Source organism: Nicotiana tomentosiformis, chromosome 5, assembly GCF_000390325.3.
Source record: "Nicotiana tomentosiformis chromosome 5, ASM39032v3, whole genome shotgun sequence".
In the NCBI taxonomy this organism is placed as follows: domain Eukaryota; kingdom Viridiplantae; phylum Streptophyta; class Magnoliopsida; order Solanales; family Solanaceae; genus Nicotiana; species Nicotiana tomentosiformis.
Window position 1 is genome coordinate 62553459 of NC_090816.1, and position 6720 is coordinate 62560178.

Here is a 6720-nt window from a genome sequence, read left to right on the forward strand (position 1 = left end):
TATTTTGAGAGTTATACCCATTCAAAGTCATGTGATGTGAAAATTAGGTCATCTTTTCCACTTAATATTCTCAACTCATTCCAAACAACTTCTTCCCACTTACAAAACTCCTTATTAAGTCCCAGAACACCTTAAACATATAATTTCATTTGAAAATGATATGTTTCTATCCCATAGGTCTCCTTTAATACTAAAAAACGTTATTCCCAATTACCGTTGGTTCACTTTAAAATCTTAAATCATGAGAAAATTATAAGGGGCCTTACACATCTGAAGTGTAATACCATAAGCAAGCCCCTATATAATATCTCGGCACCTTCTCCCTCTTAGTAGGGATTAGGATAGCTGCATGGCAAGACCAATCATCAAACCTCATCTCATACGGGGTAAGGGTCATACCACCATGCTGAAGATGCTCAAACTGAATGCGTAGGTCATCTCTTTGAGTGAGCGGGATAAAATTCTCCAAGAAAAGCTATAAAAACTAAGCCCAAGTAAGAGGCGGCGATCATGCTGGTTTGCCATCTCATAGGTCCGTCACTAACTCTTGGCCGAACCCTGCATCTAAAATATAGTGATGTCCATCCCATTGGACTCGACCAATCCCAAATTGCATAAGATCTCATAAGTTTGGTCGAAGAAATCTTGAGCATCCTCTAAGGACGCACCGCTGAAGTGAGAAGGAAATAACTTCTAGAACATGTCCATCATCTTCAGCTCATCAGCTGACATCGCGGGCCCAACCTTAGGTTGCACTACAAAAACTTGTTGAACCACACCATCTGGTAGCACTCCTAGGGTCTGATATCCATTAGCCATTTTCTCCGGAGTATGAGTAGCTGGAGTCTAAGCTTTTTCCCTACCTAATAAGCGGTTGGTGCCATGGGAAGCACACCTTCCTGAACCATGCTCTCCATAAGGCCAACCATATGGAACAAAGCATCCTGAAGTACTAGGGTAGAAATGAACCCCTCCGGAACCTTAGTTGGCCTTACCTGCTCATCCTGAACTGGAATCTGCTCATGCTCTAGAGCTATCTGAGGCTCGACTGATGTTTCTCTAGCAGTAGCATGAATCAATGTAGGTGCTGTTGCACGTGCTCTAGGATAGGCTCTACCTCTAATCTTACCCCGTCCTCGCCCATGGTATTGGCTATAACCTAGGGATCTGGCTCCTGATTTGCTACGGCTGAAGCGCGTGTCCTAACCATTTGTGAGAGAAGAGAGTGAAAAATTCAAACTTTAGGATAGAACAAGTGTCATGATAGAGAAAGAAAGAAAGAAAAGTTTCCTACAGCCTTATAGCCTCTAGAAGATAAGTAGATATGTATCTCCTCGTGACTCTACCAAGCTTGCTCATGACTTGTACGACCTATGCAACCTAGGGCTCTAATACCAACTTGTCAAGACCAAAAATTCTAACCAAGGGATCCTGATGGCGCCTAACATCGCTTGCTATGCAAACCAACACTAATTAGTAATAAATGAAGCAAGACTAACATATAACTGCATAATATAATAAATAAGAGTAAAAGCTCTATAATACATAAAAATTCTAAAACCATAACAACTATCATAAAAACCTCCCAAGACTAGTGTAACTGAGTACATGAGCTCTAAAGAGTGCTGATATAAATAAATAGTGTTGACGATCAATTTTGACCCTCCCCCTTTTTATATTAAAATTTTATGCTTATTGATTAACAATAATGTAGCAGAGTATATAAAAATCATTAGTATCTATTTTTCTCAAATATAAATGATAAAATAGGTGATAATAAGTATAATAATAGCTAACATAAATAATTATAATAATTTGATCTTAAATAATTATAATTATACTATCCGTATTACTTTAATTAATCAAATAATAACTTTCAGAATTTAATAGACAAGTATTTTAATCATTTAATAATTTAAGACTAGCTTATACTAATTAATTAATAATACATATGTTAATTAAATTTTAATTACATTTTTATTAAGATTAAATAAGATTAATTAATTTAATTGTAAAAAAGGGGTTTAAAACTTTAAAGTATGACAGAATTGCAATTGGTAGACTTCCAATTAAAGTGGCAATGAATTAAATTCAGGTTCCAGCATAATACCCATTTAATTGGCCCAAAAACACCAGCCCAATGCCATGAACCGGTCCGATCAACCCACTACCCATCCCACTTGGCAATCCTCACCACTCCCTCTCCTCCAATCACACCACGCCATATCACCCCCTCCAAGTTACTCACATAAGAAAAATAGTCCATATGAACCGTTGATCAAATTCATCAATGGTCCAAAATTTATCACAATTGCTCTTTAATATTAAGCCTCCCAGCATATTTATCTCAACCGTTGGATCAAACTAATCCAACGACCCCTGATCTATCCCACAAAATATCCTCCTCTCTTTTTATTTCCAAAAACCTCGAGCCTTTGATCTAAATAATCCAACGGCTCCCATGCAATCTCCCATTTTAACTAGCCAACCCCGAAATCCTAGAGATCATTTGCATCTCGTCAGCTGCCCCCAATTCCTCTTCGTTTGTCTTTACTATCATCTTCTCACCTGACCCCTGCCATTACAAGACCTTGATAAATCAGTGCAAAGTCACTAAATACAACTAAGACTTAATCATTTCCCCCCTTGTTAGCCGCGAATCCCACCAAACATTCCTTTCCCCCTCATCCAATTTCAAAATCCAAATCCGGAAACCCTACATCCCAAATGTGAAAGAGCAAGAAGCCCATTATTTCACCATGTGATTGTTCAACATACAACCATAGATTCGTGAGAATCTGGACCGCATCATGATGGTCGATGGTCTAGAGGTCAGACGCAGTGACCTCTGGATATTGGCTTTGTCTGACAGTTGATTGGCTTCAACAGCTAGTCCACTCATCATTTTTGCTAGGTAAAATCTTCAATATGATTTCCCCTCTACTTTTCTAGCTTTTCCCCTCTAGTTCTCATCAGTATTCATGATCAATTTTCAAGTTCGTATGAAACCCTAAGGCTCCAATTCTAGCTGTAAATAGTGGGCTTTAATGCCCTCACCAAAACTCTAGTAATTGCTCTACATCCAGTTTTCTTTAAATACTCGGAGAACTTTTCTAAAGTTTCTTTTCTCTTTTTTTTGCTCTTCTCGAGTTTACCTATTGAGAATTGGTTGTGTCACGACCGAAATTACACTATAGTCTGTGATGGCGCCCAACATCGCTGCTAGGCAAGCCAACAGTGAACTAGACATGTATTTATCCCTTTTTATAATTTAAAAGTAGTTGATTTTTATTTATTAAGTAAATGGATAGTGAGAAATTATAGTAAGGTAAAGCATAACCTAATGAGAGAGTAACTAGAATGAAATAAATACCCAAAACCATAAAGTGTCTACTAGCATGTTCCCAAAACCCGGTGTTACAAGTGTATGAGAAACTAGTAGAATATACAAAATACCTATGCTATTGTCTGAAATATGATAGACATAAAGTAAATACTAAATAGAGACTGCGGGTGCTGCAGAATGGACTCAGAGAGCATCTCACCACTAGGCCTCGGGTTAACGGGGGTGTGCGCCTGAATGACTACCAGATGCACCTGCCTCAGATCCTACATGATTAGTGCAGAAGTGTAGCGTGAGTACATAATCAACATGTACCCAGTAAGTATCCAGTCTAACCTCGAAGAAGTTGTGATGAGGGTCGACATCGACACTTACTAAGGGCCAATAAATAAACTACAGAAATTCTAAATAGGCATGCAATACATCAATAATGATAATAACACAATAGCAAACAGCAAATAAGTGACTCTTTATCTAAAAGTCAATTTAAAATCTCCTCAGACACATACTAACTTCAACACTTATGGGCCATCAAGTAAATTTCTCAAGTAATAAAAATAATATCAAGTGTAATCGGACTTCAAGCATTATCACACACGATTTACGGCGAGATCGTACGGCCCGATCCATAATAATATGTACACTACCGAGGGTCGACAGGCACGAACCATAGATGCATCTATTATACTACCGAGGCATTCGGTCCGCTCCACAAGAAGAGAGAATACTCTACGGACATTCGATTTAACGGTTATCATAAGACTAATACACACAAGAGGCACAATTCCTAACAACGGTCAAGTAACTCGCCAAAACTTAAAGTAAGTGAACTTCGGTCTTTACGAATCCTTTATCAAGTCTCAATATAAGTTAAGCATTTAAATTAACAATTAGAGTGCAAACAATTCAAGTAATTTCATGATAGGGTCCTAAAACTTCCCGGATATAATCATGATTTGTAGCGACACACGGACTATTGTCACTTAGTGCGTACGTAGCACCCACAATTAGAAGCAAATAGTGATTTAAAACACCTATGGGGTAAATTCCCTCTTACAGGGTTAGGCAAGAGACTTACCTTATCCCAAAGCTCACTTTCCGGCCGATAAATTCACTCTAAAGCCTCCACTTGGTGCCTAACAATCTGAAGCTAGCCAATAGGTGTAACGACGCCAATTTTTCACCTTAGGATGTCATGATAGCACCTAGTCTCTAAGACTAGGTAAGCCTAACATACACCGAGAAATAGAAGAAATAATAACTTAAACATCAAATTAAACTGCTAAGCTATCATAACAAGACTCAAACAATACAACAATCAAAAACTCCCCAAAACCTGGTGGAACCGAGACATAAGCTCTACAAGAGTATAGTAATAGTCTTCAAATACAATACTATTTTGGAATAGGAAATAAACAGTAATATAACTAGAAATAGAAGGTGACTTCGAGGCCTGCGAACGTCGGGCAGGTGTACCTTGATGGCTCCAGAGTTAGATGATAAATCAAAAGCGTCCCGCACGGGCAGATGTACCGGGATTTGCACAAAAATATGCAGAAGTATAGCATGTGTACACCACAACGGTACCCAGTAAGTATCGAGCCTAACCTCGATAGAGTAGTGACGAGGCCAGGTCAAGAAACCTACTAGGATAAGAAAAATAGAGCAAGAATACAGACAAATACAAGTAAGACAAAGAAGGAAAACATCAAGAACTATTCAATCAACAAGCCTTTTTAACATATAATGTACAACAAGAATCACAACCGAGCTACCACACCTCATAACTTCATTGCACAATCACTATCTTTCCTTATATCACCGCGTGAGCCTTGCATTTAGTTTTTAAAAATCATTTTCCCAAAATAGCTACACGCATTTTATCCCACTTATCTCACCGCGTGGCTTCAAGTTATTCCCTTAATAGAAACACGCATATAAATCCCACCTTATCATACTGCATGCGTATCAACCCTTATCCTTATATCACCGCATGCGTATCAATATCACAACACAATAGTCAACCCGAACTACACGTGTCCATAAGCCACAATATTTTGCCAAAATCCACAAACCAAAGTTACCACAACATAAAGCCCATGGCTCAGCCACAATGTGCACAAGAATCTCAATAGTAAAAAAATGAATGAGAATTACTCGACAAGAACAAATATCTCAATAATAAACAACTTCAACCTCAATGTGATAAGTCTTTCATAACTTCAACTTCTATAGCTCAAAATGAAGGTATTCCCATGAAAATACAACTTCCAATTCAATTATATAACATAAGCTTAATAACGAGAAAGATAGTATGAAATAGAAACTACGTCTAGATGCATAAAAATATTCATTGGAGAATAGTTGATGTTTGGCTATAATTACATATTTTTAGTGCATTACATACATTATATTTTGGGGCTTTAATAAAAAATAAAGGAAAAGAACGAGAAAGTAATGAATGAAAAGTTCAGTAGCTAAGCACAAAGTGAATCAAGCTTGGGCAGTAGTTGGCCGACGAGAGCCTTGTTGCTCGCTTTAGAGCGTGCGACGCGAGAGATATATATCGCGATTGAGCTTGCACCGTGAGACCTGAAGCGAGAATGAGGCGTGCGTTTTGCCTCGCGAGACGAGGCCCGTAGCGAGGTGTTCCGGATTTTTAAAGCCTATTTTGTCTCCTATTTTGTCTCCTATTTGGTTTTGGACTTGGTTATTTCGTTTAGGTCTTTTCCATACAAATATAAATAGTGATTAAACACCAATTTTAGGGAAGTTTTGCGACCGGGGGCAAGAACATCACGCTTGGAGGAGGCTTCTAACTACTTTTTCTTCTCTTCTTTTCCTTTAGTCTCATAGTTTATTAGTTCTAGAGTTTTGGGTACTACATGAACGTTGTAGTTTGAAGCTTGAATTGTTCTTATTATTTTATCATATTAGTTTATTTATTCAATCTTGCGCGTAATTATTTGATTGATTGATCACCAATTGAATACTAGCTACGAACCTAGGATTGAACTCAGGAGAGGGAATTCTAGATTGCATATAAGATTGAGTAGAGAAAGATCTTAACTCTGGGAGGGGGGGGGGGGGGTTTGCGGTTAGAATAGGAATATACCTAATCGTCTTGCTTGGTTACTATACAGGAATTATTAGTGCGTTCTTGTTAATTCTAATTCCATAGGAATATAGGCGTTAGATTAGCCTGAATAGGCGAGTAGTACTTCGGAAGAAGGCTACGAGTAATATTAACCCTGTGAACCAATAAATCAGATAAATTAATTAGACAATTTAATTGAAAAACTCAACGGGATTCTTAGCTAACCCATAGCTCTAGAATATTCACTCACGTTGAATTCGTCTTTTAGCTTGTCGTTGTT